Raw genomic sequence first — 17,310 nt, 5'->3', positions numbered from 1 at the left:
TTACTTTTTATACAGTATTTAAACTATAATGTGATATGAAAGTTATCTTTTGGTATCCTAGAGTTGATATAGGAACTGTGGATAATAATATCAATATCTCTTTGCATGGTGATGTGTTTGTCACTGTATGGTTTGGATACCTAGAACTTTTCTAGATCAGCTCAGTAGCTTGGATGAGATGTGATCATTGGAATGTGGTTTGGTAAAGGAGGTACAATGCAGAGAAAAATAGTTGCTGAACATCCTCAATATTCAATATTAAGGCTCCACAACCAAAGAAGATCTTTACAATAGGCAAGAATCTATATGAATCACTTTCTCTTTCAATCAATATGTATGCATACATAACTGCTTAGCTTTGTTAGGAAAAAATAATGGGACACATTATCCATGCACATGCTGAGACATCTAGAAGCATCTATAAAAGCAGCCATATGTTCCTGAAAATGACATGCTCCTTTAGTGATTCAGAATCACTACTTTATGCAAATGTCTGTGTGTCTTGAAGTACCTCGTTTCAAAAGATTTACACAACAATACAGGTTGTTGTTTTTGTTGTTGTTAGTTGTGAAATCGTGTCCGACCCATCACAACCCCGTGGACAATGTTCCTCCAGGCCTTCCTGTTTTCTACCATCCTCTGGAGTCCATTTAAGCTGATGCCTACTGCTTCAGTGACTCCATCCAGCCACCTCCTTCTCTGTCATCCCATTCTTCTTTTGCCCTCAATCTTTCCCAGTATTAGGCTCTTCTCCAGTGAGTCGTGCCTAATGCTGGGAAAGATTGAGGGAAAAAGAAGAAAGGGACGACAGAGTATGAGGTGGCTGGATGGAGTCACTGAAGCAGTAGTGCTTGATTAAACAAGCAGTCTAAAACTGCTTGTTTAATTCTTATCAACTAATAACTCTTCAATTTCTTCCAATGAGAAAGTTTGGTATATAATCTAAAAATGCATTGTGTTGAGAGAAGAAAAGAGCAGACTATAGTTAATGGCTTGGTAATTAATGGTCCCTTGTTCAGTGCTTGGTATTATCAAAGAACACAAGGTGAATCCTGTTGGGTTGAGTCAATGGCTCATAAGAACAATATCCTTTCTCATAAAAGTTATGAAAATGGAAAAATCCAAAAGCAGAATGTAAAGGCACCACGTTGGGGCAGATTGGAGTATAAGAATTTACATGATTGCTTTTTACAACTTATACCTTAAATTTTATGCTTATTCTAAAGCCAGGTATACCATCTATTCCAAATTTGGTAGTAAGTAGTAAGTTGAAAAAAGTAGAATATATAATATAAAATGTATAAGAAATCTATAATATCGATGAGAATTTGATTGTAGGTGAATAGATATTATTATAATTTAAACGATGATATAGAATAGTGATTTATAGAAATAGAATTTATGTAAATATGATTGATGCGAAGGATATTGTCACTGATATGAAAAAGCTGTAATGAGTGTAAATTTGTGTTTTGTGTTTTAAATGTTGGAAATTTTAATACAAGTATTTTTTTTTAAAAAAAGAACTTACATGATTGCATTATTCTTACAGAACAGGAATAGCAGCAATGCTCATTTCCCATACTGCTAATTCTTCTGAGTATCTAAGTCTACTGGCCTCAGACAAGTCAAGTAGGGGCAAAAAACAATAGGCTCTTTCTTGGCCAATACATCAATTATTTATACCCATTGTATATGTAAATTTCCCCAGAAATATTCTAAGAATAATTAGTTAGGAGAATAGTTTGCCAATCAGTGCAACATAAATGTCCATAAAAAGACTGAATGATTCCCATCAGAAGATTCTGGATATTCTAATTAAAGCAAGGCTCTAGTCCCTTCCTTTAGGGATACCCAAACGTACCCACACTGCAACATGATAGCAGTGTTCCAATATTTTAGGGACTGTCACAAAGATGAGGGGATCAATCTATTCTTCAAAGCACCCAAGGACAAGAAGTAAGAGATGGAAATTTATTAAGAAGACAGCCAACCTAGAACTAAGGAGAATTTTTTCTGATGGTGAGAAGAATTAACCAGTGAAATGGTTGCCTCTGGAGGTTCAATTCAAACAAGCTGATATGCAAACTCAGCATATGAATACTATCCAAAACTTTTGGCTATGAATACACATGCATCATTTTGCACTATAGAATTGTAACTGCTTACATACAAAGATAGATTTATCATCTCTAATTGTATACATCTGGAGGTTATGAAATATTATTTAAAAGCTATGTTTGCAATTCTCTATATGCAGTCTGAGAAGTAAATGCTACTGAAAAATGCAACACCCAGCCCTAAGAAAGCGAAGGCTTTAAAATTATGAAGAATTTTCCAGAAAGAAAAAAAGATAAAATAAGTAATCTTTTTCACTTACATGAAAAATAAATCATGCATACTTGGTTCCAAGTCATACATTTTCATAATTTGTAACCAACATAATTTGTAAAGTAACCATACGGAACTATGAACTCATTCAAGAACATTCTGTACAAATTCAATACTTATTTGTTGGTAACAGGATGTGGACAAATCAAAGAAAAAGTGATTTCACTGGAATTATGTTGATCTAAAATAAAAAAATCCATCATAAAGTTGGTGGCAGCATGTGCAAGTGTCAAGAATGAAAACATCACGTCATAATAGTACAATGATGTTCAAATAACATAACATTGAAGACAACTAGAAAAAAATGAACTTGTCTAGATTCTAGTAGCCCACATATGGAGCCTAAGAATTTTAATTGTTTTCAAAAACACTTTAAGAGAAGCAACTCTAGACAGGGAAGCATGAATGAGATCACTGTTTAACTTTTGTCCATAATAATGTTTCTCCATTTAATTACCTCCCTCACTGCTTTTATTCAGCTGTCTTTGTTTGTCATTTGGAGGAAAAAAAAAGAAAAAGGAAAAAAAGCTTCAGATTAAGAAAAAGCTTGCCTTCTTTTCCTTTAATTCTCAATTTCAAAACTTATTTTTTAACAACAACTATAATAAAGTATTTGTTTCTAATATGGGTGTTAATGTGAAATCAGCACTATCTAAACCTACCATATTTGAGCTGCAAAATAATCCATACCACAGCTAGTTAGTAGCAAAGAAAGTTGGTTGTTACCTACTTGTTCAAATAATCACCATCACCATCAGTAACATACGAACATTTCCGATTCTTAAATTGATGTTCTTTCCAAGGTCAAATACTTAAGCTAGAATTTCCACTAAAAACCTAGCCTGTATGTGCTATCAACATTATCAGTATTGTACCCAAATGTACATGGAGAATAGTAAATTACACTAAACTTTTCTACATGCTTACAACAGAGTTAGACAAACTGGTTGGCTCCAATCAGTGGTGGGATTCAAATAATTTAACAGCCAGGTCTCTGCCCTAATGATTTCTTCCAACAACCAGTTCACCAAACTGCTTAGAAAGTTAACAACTGGTTCTCCCAAAGTGGTGCGAACTTGCTAAATCCCACCCCTGGCTCCAACTATCTGGCCTGTAGCCATGCTAACTGGGGTTCATATGAATTAAAATCTAAAAAGTCTTACAGTATCAGTGTTGCAGACACTTTGAAGCTGGTTAAGTCAGCAGCAAGAACTATCTCAAAGCATTAAGCTTCAACTTATTATTTTGCACAAATGCACATTAAAATACTATTCCAGATTTGTATTTATTGAAAGCATATGTATACTTTTTCTTGGTACAAACTTCTTTTATATATAAAAGTATATGTAATATTGTATATTGTACAATATTGTAATGTATATGTTTATATGTAAAAGAAATATATGTATGAATGAATATATATAAATGAAAAATATATGATTTTTTTATTTGAACTATATTATTAATTTCAGGGAAATGCAAAGCTTGCCTTTACAGTGTGGCCACTCCAGTAGTCACAACTTTAAAGACAACTATAAACAGGATCATTTCTTTCCAGTCAATAGCATACCAAAATCAGGAAGAGATAGAACAGTTTTTCAAAGCTGTTTGGAGAATCATCTGCAGCAATTTATATCCATTGCATTTAGGGGCTCGCATTATACCGGACTGCAAACATGAAGAGTCCCTTATTTTAACTTTAAATTCAGTCTTGTATTAGTTAAAGCAGCTCCTAAACCTGCAAAGTTGTGGAGGGAGGGAGGGGGAAGAAAATATGCTTGCCAGATGCAAAAGGTTCCTTAAAATGTGTATGCTGCCCAGTGTCACTTCTTGTAAGGGCAGCCATATACATTTGATACATAAATAAATGGATTTAATGTCTTCTGCAGGTGCTGGATAAAAAGAAAAGGTTGATGATGCAAAAGTGCAGGGAGAAAGACAGAAGTTTATTTTTCTCTAAAGAATATTCTTATTTGAGTGCAGTCCAAGAATAGCCAGTCTTCTTATTTTGGCAAGAGCTGATCCTGCAGAGAACTTGACAAGTCGACTTACCCGGCAAGAGGCAAATCAACGCAAGCTATTTACCTTACAAGAAGTGACAGTCTTCCTAGGCTCAGCTCTTGGCGGCGATCCAGACGCAGAATGAGAGAGGATGCAAAGGGGCTGCTTTTGCAGCTATCTCCTGCTATTGAATTTCCCCTCCGCCGCTCTTGCTGCTACTTCCTCGCGTCTAGAAGCCCCTTAGAACCTTCAGTCCCCTTCGTTCATTCACAGGGCGCTGTGCGGCAGCTTCAAGAGATAGAAAACTGGCAGGGCGCCTGGCCAATCCGAAGCCTCAATAATCTGCCGGCTTGGTGCAGAAACCAATAGAACAACAGCATAAGACACCGGTTATACCAACAGAGGAGGGCGGGTTATCACCGCAAATGGGAGGTGGGCATCTGTTTCTGGTCATTCAGGTCGAGGGCGCGTTAGGTGAGCGCGGAAGGCTGTCCTTGTTTATTTCTTTTTGTAATTGCTCCTCTCCAGAGGGGTTTTCCTTTGGGCGGGGCAGATCTCATTTTAAATTGGAGCCAAAGCAATGGATACATTTCATCTGTACTGCAAAGTACAAGCTTTGAAGTTCAAAACCCAAGAGGCAGATTAAAAAATATATATCTTTTTTTTAAGCGTTAGGATCAATCAAAAGAGTTGCCTGACGTCTTTCAAAGAGCAGCTATTTATTACAGATTTCAATAGTATATAAAGCACGTGAAAGCTGTTTCATGAAATAAAAGAAAAGAGTACATGGAAAATGCAAGGCAGCTGCAGCTGTGTTTATTTAGGAATTCAACGGATTTCTTCCCATGTAAAATGTAATTGGAACATTAGATGATAAACATTTTCAAAGGTAATAAGAGCACCTCATGATATTTAACAACTGTAGCAAATCTTCTCAAAAGTTTTGGATTTTATATATACTACTTTTGGCTGTTACATTGGCACACATACATATGTGCATAAAATACATATTGTGCATTTTTAAAAATGTGTACGATGAATTTGACATGCTCCGTGCCTTACAATCTTATTCTTGAAATATTTAAACACCACACTGCTATTCCCCGCTGACAATAAGGCACATATTAGTTAGCCCCAAATTCTCTATTTACTTCAAGTACAGGTTGATAAAAAGAGCAGGAGGGGTATATATAAAGTAAGCTAAATAAATAAATAAATAAATAAATAAATAATAAATAAATAAATAAATAAATAAATAAATAAATAAATAATTTATTTCTATACCGCCCTTCTCCCGAAGGACTCAGGGCGGTGTACAGCCAATTTAAAAACACAAGACACAACAATAATTAAAAATTAAAATAATTAAATAGATTTGGCCGATTTAAAACCCTAAAAATTAAAATACCTCAATTTAAAATTATTATATTGACAGCCCTGCCTGGCGGAACAACAGGGTCTTCAGTGCGCAGCGGAACACCCGGAGGTCGGAGATCTTACGTATTTCCGGGGGCAGTTCATTCCACAGGGCTGGGGCTCCCACAGAGAAGGCCCTCCCCCTGGGTGTCGCCAGCTGACATAACTTGGCTGATGGCATCCTGAGGAGACCCTCTCTGTGGGAACGGACTGGTCGGTGGGAGGCTATTGGTGGCAGAAGACGGTCTCGAAGGTACCCGGGTCCTATGCCATGGAGCGCTTTAAAGGTGGTAACCAACACCTTGAATCGCACCCGGAAGACCACTGGGAGCCAGTGCAGCTCGCGCAGGAGGGGTGTCACGCGGGCACAACGAGTTGCGCCCATAACCACCCACGTGGCCGCATTCTGGACCAGTTGGAGCTTCCGAGTGCTCTTCAAGGGGAGCCCCATGTAGAGAGCATTACAATAGTCCAGCCGGGAGGTGACAACGGCATGAGTGACCGTGCGCAAAGCTAAGAGTCAAAGATGCTGTTGATGTGGGAAGGTGTAAAAATAATGTTAGGGAAAGGAAAGAAAGTGGACTTAAATAATGTCTTTGTCCCTGAATTCTTCCAGAAGTAGGTGAGGAGCCTTTCTAATATGTTAGAAGAAAGAAAATGCGGAATGCAACCGAGGACTAATAAAGGTATGGTACGGTTCTACAGTATCTTGTTATTTATTTTAAACAAATTCAAGAAATAGATGTCAGAGAGCTGTCTAGAGAATTTATGAGATGTGAAAATCATTTGAAAAGTTTGAGTTGGAATGGACTTTGGAAATCATCTGTTTAAACACACATGGATGCGCACGCAATCACACAGCATAGGAAATAATTATTGCAGAATTCCAACAGATAACCATCCAGGGTCCAGCCTCTGTTGATGGACAGTTTATCACCTACATATTAGGAATGTTTGTACATGTATATCTTAAGTATCAAATGTGTATATGAAAAGTCAGGATGTATGTTTGTAGAGTATATAAATATCTTCTTTGATTGTAACCGTCACCTCTCTAATACAGGTATGTAACAATACCCTGACAGTCCTAAAAGCACTTTATTACAATAGCACTGTTTGGGTATTTTAAAGATCTTCAAGTAAGGTAGACTTCTGGAAAACGATTATTATATGCTTTATTTTTTTAAAAAAGTAGTTTTTAAAGTTCCAGGTTAATGTAGTGGTTAAGGCATCAGGTTGGAAACTGGGAATTCTAGGTTTGCCAGACACAAAATCAGCTGGGTCACCAAGGGCCAGTCACTCTTTCTCAGCCCTAGGAAGGAGGAAGTGGCAAACCACTAACAAAAATCATCAATTGCCAAGAAATTGCAGGCCCAGGCAGTCACCAGGAGTCAAAAACTGATGATGCTTAAAATAAAAGTTTTTAAAGTAACTTTATGAAATGGTTATGTGAATCAGCAATGTAGGGCATGTGGCAAGTAAATCCTAATCTAAGAGATTTTCTCTTCATCTCTACTCAGCAACATAATCAGCTTTCCAGCCTTCTGCTTCACTTATCCTATGTTTAAGATAGATTTATATGAATTACACAGCCACAGAATATGAATGAATCGTGCTATATAAAGAATTTTAATACTACTCTTTTTTGGCTCATAAAATTATAGGACAACTAAAGTTAATACCTTTATTTATAACATATATATAAGAAATGCTGCTGCTAACAGGTATATTTTTAGAAGTAAGAAACTGATGAAGAATTCTGCTGAAAGATGGGAAATAACTGTAGCTGAGATTAAGTTTTTAAGTTCTTCAAGCCAAATAATTAATGGAATGATGTTCAATAAATGGTATGTATTTCATAGGGACAATAATAGTATTCATGAAGAGAAGTCCTGTAAACAACATTTGGTTCAGTTCCTTCAGAATAAATTAGTAAGTAGTTCGCAATAAACAGTATGAGACTGATTCACTTTAGTAGGCTCCATACAGTAATAATTATATTATATGACTTTATCATTTAAACAAGTGCATTTACCTTCAGAAATATATATTTGCTTTAAAAGAGTATCAGAGCATAAGTTCATATTCCATAAAATAAGATTTAGGCAGTTTTTATGTTTTACATTAAAATAATGAATAACAATAGTAGTATGTTACTATTTTTATAGCAGGATTTCAGAGATGCATAGAAGAACAAGGACAGAGGATAAAATATTATGCAATTCTATTTCTGATCCAAGTTTCCTCTTTCTTTATGAATTCTCACAAATTAGGAATTCTGGAGGCTATAATCCAGAGGTGGGTTTCAGCAGGTTCTGACTAGTTCTGGAGAACCAGTAGCGGAAATTTTGTAAATACAAAATTGCTGGTAAATACCACCTCTGACTGGCTCCGCCCCCATCTATTCTCTGCCTCCCGAGTCCCAGCTGATTGGGAGGAAATGGGGATTTTGCAGTAATCTTCCCTGGAGTGGGATGGGAATGGAGATTTTACAGTATCCTTCCCCTGCCACGCCCACCAAGCCATGCCCACCAAGCCATGCCATGCCATACCATGCCTACCAAACCACACCCACAGAACCAGTAGTAAAAATTTTTTGAAATCCACTACTGCTATAGTCCCAACACAGAACATCAGTGTTGCTAAAATATTATTTGTTCGTTTGTTCATTCATTCATTCATTGGTTCGTTCGTTTTTATCCCACCTTTATTATTTTTATAAATAATTCTAGATGGCAAACATACCTAATACTCCTTCCTCCTCCTATTAGTTGTATTGTACTTTGGAGCAATAGCTCAAGTTTTGGGAAGAGATACCCCATTTGTTCTAATCTATAAACAATAATTTATTTATTTATTTATTTATTTTATTTGTTTAAATTTCTATACCGCCCTTCTCCAAATAGGACTCAGGGCGGTGCACAGCCTAAGTAAAAACAAAGCATACAAAATTTAAAAAACAGTATTAAAATAATTAGATATTCTGGCCGTAAATTAAAACAACCCAATTTAAAACCAATTTAAAATTTAGCTCAAGCCAGTCCAGCTAGTTGAAATAAATAAGTTTTCAGGGCCCGACGAAAAATCCGGAGGTCTGTTATTATACGTAACTCCGGGGGAAGGTTATTCCAGAGGGTGGGCGCCGTCACAGAGAAGGCTCTCCCCCTGGGGGTCGCCAGCCGACATTGTCTGGCGGACGGCACCCTGAGGAGGCCCACTCTGTGCGAGCGTACTGGCCGGTGGGAGGCTATTGGTGGCAGTAGGCGGTCTCGTAAGTACCCTTACTTAATGAAGCCCCTTCTCTGCTTTATCAATTTCCATTCTTCAGAATGAGAGGAGAACAATTTCATGGCACTCACATGCTAGATGGATCCTATGTATCTACAGCACTTAGGTTTAATCATCATGGATAGACCACAAAGTGTAAGGTTCTGCATTCACTCTGATTAGTCAGAGAAGTGCCTAAAACCAGAGCTGTGGAGTCGGGAGATAAATGTTCCGACTCCGACTCCGACTCCGACTCCTCAGTTTTTTGTACTTCCGACTCCGACTCCGACTCCCCGACTCCGACTCCTCTGTATTAATATGCGAATGTATTTTATACATTCCTTGAAGGAAAGAAAGGCAACATACATGTCATTACCACAGGACTACTGGCTGGGAAGCCAACAGTCTACTGTATTGAACAGTTTAAGCAAAAGACAAACACAATGAAAACAACAAAGTTTTATTAATTTTTTTTTATTAATTTAATTAATCAAGTTGCTGGATAGTAGCAGCAGGCATAAACATCAGGAACAGGAACTTTACCAGTTCAAAAATACAAACCACATTATTTGGTTGTTTTAGAACAAAAACAAAGCTTATCTATATGAACCAAAAACAAAATCTGTAAAACCTAGATATGGTTTATATTAATCTTGAAATGTAGTTATAGGCTTAGCAAATGCAAATCAATTCAATGTAGAGTTCTAAGGAAGAGAATTGCCTCTGCCAGATCCTCTTTCATAGAGGCTCTTAAGTCAGACTTTATTATTTTTAGGGCTGAAAATAATCTTTCGACACTGACTTGGGTGGGTGGCATTGCAGTAACTATTCTGGCCACATCACTAACGATCTCTGGATAAACAAGGATGGCTTCTTCAACAGTAAGTTTTGATGAGCGATCATACTTTTCAACTTCTTTTAGTGCTTTATAAAACTCCTGTTGGAATTTTTTTATTTGGACATTTACTGGTTCTGTAACGCTTATGCGACGTCGCTTTCCTTTAGCAACTTCCATTTTGTCTAAGAAGGAATCAAAGTCTAATTCTTCGTTTGAAGAAGGTGATTCTGAGTTACCACTATTGCTTAAAAGAACTCCATCCTCCTGTGGAGGTATTTCAGGTCGTAATCCCTTCATGCGAACTGCTACATCATAGAGGGCCTTTTTCCCAGTAGCAATCTGTTTACTGTTCAATAAAAGTCGGCTCATTGGGTCGACATAAATAGCCGCTAACAAGATTTCATTTTCCAGCAAAAGACTCTCTCTTTTCATCATTGAAGATGCAATGCCCTCAGCTATTAACCCTCCATTTTTGTTCAGGCGATATAACAGGCTCTTCCATTCCAAGAGGAATTTACCCGGGGTTAGATCATCACATTGCAACCTCTTGGTGACAGTGAAGGGGTGAGAAAGAAGGTTCTCCAGCTCTTTTGTTTGTGTCCACTGGCTTGCAGTTAATGCAAGATTTTCATTGTCCATTTCTTCTATGAAGTCTTTAAGTTCAAGCAAACGCTTCACCATTAAATAAGTGCTTCCCCAGCGAGTTGTTTGATCCAAAATGGCTCCTTTTCCTGCACGTCTTTTCAAAATTGCATCTGTTTTTGGGGCCCTGGCTGCAACAGTTACTTGCCGTAATTTGCCAATTAATGTAGCTGCATGGCGATCTTTTAATCCATCTCTTATGGCAAGTTGCAGTGTATGAACAGCACATCGCATATGATGAATAGTAGCAAGCTTCAATGCTTCTTCAACAAAGTTGTCTAAAAAAATGTCAGCATTCTCTTCAGTTTCTAAACTTTCTCTAATACTTGCAGAGCTGTCTTCCTCTAAGTCTAATATCTGTTTGATACCTTCTTCATCTGCCTTCATCTTCTCAATTGTGCTCAACATGTTAGAAGCGTTATCTGTCACAACACATAAAATCTGTTCCTTTTTAATTTCAAAATCTTCTAGAACACCCTCCACTAACTTCTGAAGGTAATCACTGGTGTGATGTGCCTGAGTGTCCTTTACTCCGAGGGTCCGTGTTATTGTTTTGTTATTTTCATCCACAAATCTAACATTAATAGCGAAATAATTGACTCTGTGACGTGTGCATGCATCCATTTTAAGGAAGACAAAACGTCCTTTCATAACTTTCTGTAGTTCTTCCTTTTTACATTTGGCCTCCTCAATTATAAGTTTCCTTATACTTTCTCTTTCCAGAGAAACACCAAGTTTTTTTGCCATTTCTCCATTTAGGCCTAAAAAGGCTGTCTGTGAAAAGAAGGATAGTGGTACACTATTCTTTACTACCATTTCAATAATGTGGTGTTTGAATTTTTCTGGTGTCATCCTTATGGTAACTTTGTCAGATATAAAGAATTTTCTTATTTGTGATTGTTCTCCAGTAGATTTCTGAACGTTTTTTGTCACAGAAGTAGATGCAATGTTTTCATTGCTATCTTTCTCATTCACGGCTTCTAACACTTTGGGATGAAAACGCTGTAAGTGTCTTTTCAAATTTGATGCTCTTGTAGGTGCATTTTTATCAGGCCCACTGAAACTGCTAACTTTTGCATCACATTGTTTTTCACCATCATCATCTTTTCTAATACATTGGCACACGTAATGTTTTCCATCACTTGATAATGCAAAGTGCTCATAAACAGTAGACTTTGTTGTGTTTGTTGTTAGCAGTCTTTTTGCCATTGTTTAGGATGCCTCTTTCCCTAAAATATAAAATATGTTATACTAACTGGCATATAATTAGATTTTTAATATCAACATACACAGTCTTGTAAGTTGTACGTACATGGCTTTATACAAACAAATAAGCTATATATCCCAGCACTAAACCTAGACATGATTTGTCCTATACAATATAAACACTTACAGTTGAATCCAAGAAGCTGTTCCACCAAGTTCTTCTAAGCCAGTGGTTCTCAACCTTCCTAATGCCGCGACCCTTTAATACAGTTCCTCATGTTGTGGTGACCCCCAACCAGGGGTGGGTTCTAAATTTTTTTACTACCGGTTCTGTGGGCGTGGCTTATTTTGTGGGCATGGCTTGGAGGTTATGTGACTGGGTGGGTGTGGCTAGCTGGTCATGTGACCGGGTGGCCATGGCTATGTGTATAGAGGGCTGAAAAAAGTCATTTCTGACAGGTCCTCGCACTTTTGACTGGTCCTCACACTTATGACCATCCTCACATTTATGCCCGTGCAGCATTTTTAACAACCATGTCACTCATTTCACAACTGCTTCTCTTCACCATGGTGACAAGATAGGGCAAAAACGTAAAATGTGAGGACAGTCGTAAGTTCGAGGACTGGTCAAAAGGGAGAGGACCAGTCAGAAATAACTTTTTCAGCCCTCTGAGTAGTCCATATACATAAAAGGATACAGCAATAGAGAGGGATGAAGGAAGGGAAGGGAAATTAGAGTAGGAGTGAGGGTAAGAGAGGGAGGAAGAGAGGAGGAGAAGGAGAAAGGAAGAGGAAGTAGGGAGGAGAAGAAGAGGGTGAGGAAGAGAAAGTAAGAAGGAAAGAAAAGAGAGAGGTGGTAGGTTTGAGGAGAAAGATTGCTGTACAATAAAAAAGATGAAAGGGAAGAAAGCCAACCCCAAACAAATATAAAGATATTAAGATAAAGAATGAATTGTTAAACTTTAAAGAATAAAAGAGAACAAATATGAATAAATAACAATAATTAGAAACACACATACAAACATACAATGTATTTTCTTTGAACAGAGTATTTGGCCGGTTCATAAATTTAAACAGTGTTTAGTCATGTTTAAAGTTTAAGCTAACAATCAGAGTTACAAGTTTTTATAGCCTTAGCTGAATGACAGCAGTTTTTCCAATGGTTTACAGCTTCAGTCTTGAACTATTGACCCTCCATTCCCTTCACTTATGCAAGTGTCTCTAGTCCTGCAAAAAACGTATTTACTTAATCCCTTATCAGTGAGAGGCTAGGTTACCCATGGGCGCTGCGTTCCCTGTAACAGCAGAACACAACACTATGGAAAGTATAAGTATTGCCACTCCTAATTGTGCGTTGCGTGCCTTATAGTGAAGCACATGAAAAGCATGCTTCTTCACGGTCACTTAACATGTTCATTTTGCGGTTACGTGAGGCACTGCATGCATTGGTCTTTATTCTTACAGTAGAGAAGTCATTAATTATAACTTTTTGTGAATTGGGACATTTAAACTTGCTTTTTTTAAAATTCCAATCTAAATTTAGTAGGAGTCGGAGTCGGAGTCGGTGCATTGTTTGCCGACTCCGACTCCGACTCCAGGTACCCAAAATTTCCTCCGACTCCGACTCCTCGACTCCGACTCCGACTCCGACTCCACAGCACTGCCTAAAACTACTAGGGCTAGGCAGCCTCTTTAAAATCAATGGACTTAAATTAAATAAGAAATTTAACTTTGATGTTTACCTTCTTACTCTACAAAAGCATGAAGAAAGCTGTATTCAAAGAAGAAATCTTATTCTAAAAAGTTCTTAAGATTGCCTTCTTAAATTAATATTAGTTTATGGCAGCAGTCATTAATCCTACTTCCTTCAAATATATTAAAATTGTAGTTTCCAAAGTTTCAGAGCATCACCAAATATTTGAGAAATGAAAAAAATACTGATGATTATTGAAGAAAAACATTCAAGACTTTATCCGGATTTAAATGCTGATAATTTAAAGAAGATTTTCTGTGTGCATCTATCGGCAGGCATTATAATAGGAGTTATTGATAATTATCTTGTACAATAAAGGGCTCTTGATCAAGCTCAGAAGAGATAAAATACAGCGGGCTTACTTATATTTCTTGTCTTATAACCGATCCTTAGTTATGTGATCTGTTTTCAATTACCTTCTTGACTTTCACTCCAATTTACTTTTTTTTCTTGCAAAATCTTATTCTTTCCAATTATGTTGTGGAAATGTACAATGGAAAAGATCAATCTTGGTCACTCTTACAAAAACAGCACTTGCTTCTGGGATGGAGCCTAGGGATGCCAAGAAATGGAGCAGCCTCCTGTCCTCTCCAATGTGAGCTCCAGAGATCTTCTAGAGGTAAGTGCACAATTGGTGATGGGGGATGGGTGGGTAGGGAAGAGTGGATGTGACCTGGGGAAGGGTGGGAAGCATGGCTAAGGCCTGTAGGAGCCCTGAGGGATGAGATGTCCCAGAGGACAGAAGGAGGCCTTGGAGCCCAGGCAGACCTTGGTCTGTGCTAGGCTTTCCAGGGCCTCCCCACCTCTGAGGCAGTCTGTGCTCTGCTTAACAACCTGTGCAGTTGCTATCAGGGAGAACAGGAATGGGAATCGTTAAGTGAAGCAATCATGTGGATGCCTCACTTAATGACAGGTTCCATTATAGTTGTAACTCGAGGATTACTTGTATCTATATCCTAAATTGTAATGAATACTGATGGAATATTTCTGTTTCCTTTACTTCTAATACTGTAAGTTATCTAAACAATAAAACGTCAATAATTTTAATTAATGTTGTGCAAATAATATTAAGATTTCCAACAAAACAATAAGAAAAGAAGAGTACTTGTGGATTTTCCCCTTTGCCAAAACTACCACCACTGTGGAAATAAATAAATGCTAACATAATTATGTCCAAGGTTTTCAGCAATACTGAGGTTTTAATGGAAGGACTGACTCTGTGAAAAGAAACCATGTTTTATGTAAAATGTCAACATGACAGAGCCATGGTGGCACAGTAATTAGAATGCAGTATTGCAGGCTAACTCTGCCGACTGCCAGCAGTTCAATCCTGACTGGCTCAAGGCTGAGCCTTCCATCCTTCTGAGGTTGGTAAAATGAGATTGTTGGGGGCAATATGCTGATTCTGTAAACCTCTTAGAGAGAGTAAAGCACTGTGATGTAGTATGTAAGTCTAAGTGCTATTGCTATTGCTAAACTAATTAGTTGTATGATCTGTATTAGCTTGCCAGCTCCTTACCTTGGTGCGTCTCTCTGGTTCAGCTAAATAGAACTCTACATATTCTGAATGACCAGAAAAAACAGTAAAAAGAAATCTTGATGTGAAGGGTCCTTGGTGCTCTCTGAGCTTGATTATTTTCTTGTAGATGTTTCATTATCCAAACATCAATGCACTGATGACATTGCCCGATTTGGGTAATAAAATGTCTGCAAACCCCAGCCAAGCTCAGACAGCACCAAGGAGCCTTCATTTCAATCTTAAATTACAAATATTCTCCTCTACTGGAATCTTGACACAACTCTGCAGTTGAATCTCGTGATTTTCCCATCATTGCCATACAGTGGAAATGATCATATGAATTAGCTTCAAAGAGTAGTAAATAGAACACTTATGCAATTTAAAACACAAGCAGTTTCAAATAATACTAGGTACTAAAAATAGATCTTCCTTTCATATGACATTAAGTTTGGGCAATAATAATCAGCTTTATGATGCATCCAGGGAAATAAAAAACATACAGTTCTCTTATTAGATTAATAAGAAATGTAAATAAAAGTCAGTGAATGTCATATAGTAGAAAAGAGAAAAAATATGAGTTAGTCTTTTGAAATATACTTTCTTAATTGTAATTTATTCTGAAGGTATTATTTAGAAAATCTTTGATCGCTAAAAGTCAGTGATTATCAGTGCGATCCCAAGCATATTTATGAAGTGCAACATCCTCTGCCTTTAGTAAGATCTATCTCATTCTAAGTCTTAGAGAGTGGTTGGCTCACAATGCATTTGCTCTAATGAGAAATTATTTGTTCTAAAAACCTGCTCTTCTGCTTTATTCTTCCACCTGGTAATTGATCTTTTTTCAGAAGTGGTGAGGGCTCAAATGTTCTTAGATTCACTTCCCTTCAGTTCCAACCAAAAGGACTGTGCAAAGCATTTAAAATGGACACATCACAAAGCATTTTGAATAGTATGAAAACTATGATTTCTAGAAGGGTTAACAGATTAAAAGATGGAAGGGATCTTGCAGGTCATCTAGTCCAACCCCCTACCCAAGCAGGAGACCGTACATCTGCTTCTACCTAGGATCAAACTCATAACCTCCTAATTGTGAGGCAAGAGATCCACCTCTAAGCCATAGCAGCTGGGGGTTAGTGCAGCTGCGTTCTCCACCTATTGGAATGTATGCATGAATGCACACAGAGGCATTTGATTCTCTATCAAACCAAAAATACCTCAAAATTATAACATATGTGTGGCAATATTGATGCAAAATTTACACTTACATATTTCCATCCTGATATGTGACCCTTAAATGCAAATTGTAGAGGCTGCATCCTTTTGTTGGTTGCCCCTGCCTTGTTCCCCGGGAATGTCTATGCACAGACAGTTCAATTTTCTGGCCGTTCTAGTAGAAGTGGTAGCTGAACACATACAAAAATGTACAACCTGCCTGGAAAAACCTTCAAAGGTGCTGCATGGGACGTTTCCACAACTTCTAATATTTTGGGGAGGGATGCCAATATGCTTTGCAAAACATTTATTTTGTAAAGTACTAATAGCTATTGGTCAGATATAGAGTCCTTCTGCCATTTATTTATTTATTTATTTTAAATTTATATACCACCCTTCTCCCTGAGGACTCAGGGCGGTGTACAGCCAGAATTAAAAAACACATAAAATACAAACATAAAATACAAATATTAAAAAACAATTAAAATATATATAAATTTGGCCCAAAATTAAAATACAAACCAATTAAAACATTTAAAATTTCTTCTTAAACCAGCCCGGCTTGCTGGAAAAAGTGGGTTTTAAGGGCACGGCAGAAGGCACTAAGGTCTTGGATTCTCCTTATCTCTGGGGGCAACTGATTCCAGAGGGTAGGTGCCCCCACAGAGAAGGCCCTCCCCCTGGGGGTCACCAGCCTACATTGATTGGCTGATGGCACCCTGAGGAGGCCCTCTCTGTGGGAGCGCACGGGACGATGGGAGGTCATCGGTAGCAGCAGGCGGTCTCAAAGATAGCTAGGCCCGATGCCATGGAGCGCTTTAAAGGTGATAACCAGCACCTTGAAGCGCACCCGGAAGACCACTGGGAGCCAGTGCAGCTCGCGCAGGAGCGGTGTTACATGGGAGCGCCATGCTGCTCCCGTCACTACCCGCGCTGCTGCATTCTGGACCAGTTGGAGCCTCCAGGTGCTCTTCAAGGGGAGCCCCATGTAGAGAGCGTTGCAGTAGTCAAGGCGAGAGGTGACGAGGGCATGAGTGACTGTGCACAGGGAATCCCGATCAAGAA

Source organism: Pituophis catenifer, unplaced genomic scaffold (assembly GCF_029215685.1).
Source record: "Pituophis catenifer annectens isolate HBS135680 unplaced genomic scaffold, rPitCat1.0.hap2 SCAF_1, whole genome shotgun sequence".
Classification (NCBI taxonomy): Eukaryota; Metazoa; Chordata; class Lepidosauria; order Squamata; family Colubridae; genus Pituophis; species Pituophis catenifer.
This window is presented reverse-complemented; position numbering follows the sequence as displayed.